This window comes from Aotus nancymaae, unplaced genomic scaffold (genome assembly GCF_030222135.1).
Source record: "Aotus nancymaae isolate 86718 unplaced genomic scaffold, 86718_ANA_hifiasm-v0.15.2.pri h1tg000049l, whole genome shotgun sequence".
NCBI classification, from domain to species: Eukaryota; Metazoa; Chordata; class Mammalia; order Primates; family Aotidae; genus Aotus; species Aotus nancymaae.
This window is the reverse complement of record NW_026988463.1, coordinates 13,658,487-13,661,256: the sequence shown is the minus strand read 5'-3', so window position 1 is coordinate 13,661,256 and position 2,770 is coordinate 13,658,487. Positions and strand designations below refer to the sequence as shown.

General features: G+C 39.5%; 1 non-coding gene across 1 annotated transcript; it reads right to left on the bottom strand.

The window, feature by feature from the left end:
- Positions 1 to 611: 611 nt before the first annotated feature.
- LOC135269150 (small nucleolar RNA SNORA27) lies at positions 612 to 737 on the bottom strand. Its single transcript, XR_010337455.1, has one exon. It is a non-coding gene; the product is annotated as a small nucleolar RNA SNORA27 (small nucleolar RNA).
- Positions 738 to 2,770: the final 2,033 nt, after the last annotated feature.

Below are 2,770 nucleotides of genomic sequence, written 5' to 3'. Positions count from 1 at the left end.
CTGACATCCAGCTAAGGTTTGTATTTTTAGTACAGCTGAGGTTTCACCATGTTGGCCAGGCTGGTCTTGAATTCCTGACCTCAGGTGATCTGCCTAGCTTGGCCTCCCAAAGTGCTGGTATTACAGGCATGAGTCACTGTGCCTGGCCAACAGTATTGTATTATATATTTCAAAATAGCTAGAAGAGAGAATTTTGAATGTACTCACCACAAAGAAATGATAAATATATGAGGTGACTGACATGGTCAATACCCTGATTTAATTTTTACACAATGCATATATATATTGAAACATTACACTATACCCCATAAATATATATCATTATTATGTGTCAGGTAATAACAAAATAATAACTAATAATAACAACTAATAACTAAAAACAAAAACAAAAATAAGCCACAGATCATAAAACTCATTAGAGGTAAAGTAAGGTTAATGCTTGAATGTATTAGATTTGGATTTATGATTCCTCTAACTTTGCTATGGAACATATCATTCATAGCAAAATATTTCCTTCAGCTGATTTTATATATATATATATTCTGAGTTAATTCAATATTATTCCACATTTAGAGTTAATAATTTTCTACCAGATTTTTTTTTCTATTTCAATTTGTTTCCTTCAACAGGATACAAGACCAACACCCAGTTTGCCTGAGTTTTCAAATCATATTTTCTTTGCGCACTTGAATGACCAATAATGACGTAAGTCCAATTGGCAAAGTGAAAAGGGGATTCTACCAGATTTTAATACACAGTAAAATATATATATAAGTAAACCAAAAATAATGTTTTCCCTGACAAAACTATTTTAAAATCACTTTCAATTCATGTACCATGAAAAATGTTTAAATTTCCCCTCAATGATGTAATTGTAGAATTGAGATACATTTTATATACTTGAATAGCTTACATGCTAATAAAGATGACAGTAACCCAGATAAACTGTGTGTTAGTTTATCATATGTCTCAATGGGGAATCTTTTTTTGTTTTTTTTGAGACAGGGTCTTGCTCTGTCTCCCAGGCTAGAGTGCAAACGGTGTGATCTTGGCTCACTGCAACATCCACCTCCCAGGTTCAAGCGATTCTTACGCCTCAGTCTCCTGAGCAGCTGGGACTACATGCGCCCACTACTATGCCCAGTTAATTTTTGTATTTTTAATAGAGATGGGGTTTTACCATGCTGGCCCAGCTGGTCTTAAACTCCTGACCTCAAGTGATCCTCCCGCCTTGGCCTACCAAAGTGCTGGGATTATAAGGGTGAGCCACTGTGCCCAGCCTCTTTTTTTCTTTTAAATGATCTTGCCCTCAAATTCTTAGTCAATGCTTATAAGAAATTTTAGCAAAACAGTGATTGAAAAGCAGAGAACTTAAAGTCCCAGAGTTGGAGAAGTAGTTCATCCGGAAGCATCCGCCAAGTGATTGACTTTTTGGGGACTGCAGGAATAGAACAGGTCCAAAGAATGACTTTTCTGGAAAATCAGGAAGTGATTGCCTCTCGTTCTTCAAATGAAGACAGGATTAACCAAGACAATGTGATTACGTATTTGGCAAAAAACTTCAGACCTCACATCCTGTACAGACCTCACATCTTGTCTTAATGTCTGAAAGAGATTATTTTTAATAGAGATGGGGTTTCACCATGCTGGCCAAGCTGTTGAGGATGCTGTTGGACCAGAGGGAAGAAAAGAACCAGTTCATGCTGATGCTGCCACATTTACGTCCCAGAAGAGGAAGGCTGAGGAAACCAAAATTTGTGTGCCGGGCAAGCACTTAAAATACTTCATCCTTTTTTTGGATGGGACAGAGTCTCACTTTTTCACCCAGGCTAGAGTACAGTGGCATGATCTCTGCTCACTGCAACATCTGCCTTCCAGGTTTAAGAGATTCTCCTGGCTCAGCCTCCTGAGTAGCTGGAATTATAGGCACCTACCACGTCCGGCTAATTTTTGTGTTTTTAGTAGAGATGGGGTTCCGCCATGTTGACCAGGCTGGTCTTGAACTCCTTACCTCAGGCAATCTGCCCACCTTAGCCTCCCAAAATGCTGGGATTACAGGCATGAGCCACTGCACTCAGCCAATACTCCATCTTTTAAAGTCCTACCAGCATATATATGAGAAAGATACCAATATTCTCTTAGGAAAAAGGAACCCAAGGCTCAAAGAGGCTCATTTGTTCTTGATTTTATTTTGTTAATTAGCATTTATTGAGTACTCTTGCTAGGTGCCAGCACCCGTATAATTTATTTGTGCATATTATCTCATTCCGTCTTTAAAACCTGTGTGCCACTGTCCATACCACAGGTGAGAAAAGTGCGCATAAAGAACGTTAACACGTTTCCATTCTTACGGAGGGGCAGGGAGAAATAGATAAACACTTCGAAAACAAACTGAAGAACAAGAGACAGTAGTCAGAAACAAGGAGATCAGGCCAAGCGCAGTGGCTCATGCCTATAATCCCAGCACTTGAGGCAGGAGGATCATTTGAGGTCAGGAGTTCAAGACCACCTTGGCCAACCCCATCTCCACTAAAAATACAAAAATTAGCTGAGTGTGGTGGTGTGTGCCTGTAATTCCAGCTACTCAGGAGGCTGAGGTGGAAGAATTGCTTGAACCCGGGAGACGGAAGCTGCAGTGAGCCAAGATTGCTCCACTGCACTCCAGTCTGGGCAACAGAATGAGACTCTGTCTCAAAAAAAAAAAAAAAAGAAAGAAAAAAAAGAAAAAGAAACAAGAAGAAGAAGATCAAAACACCACGTGGAAGACTGG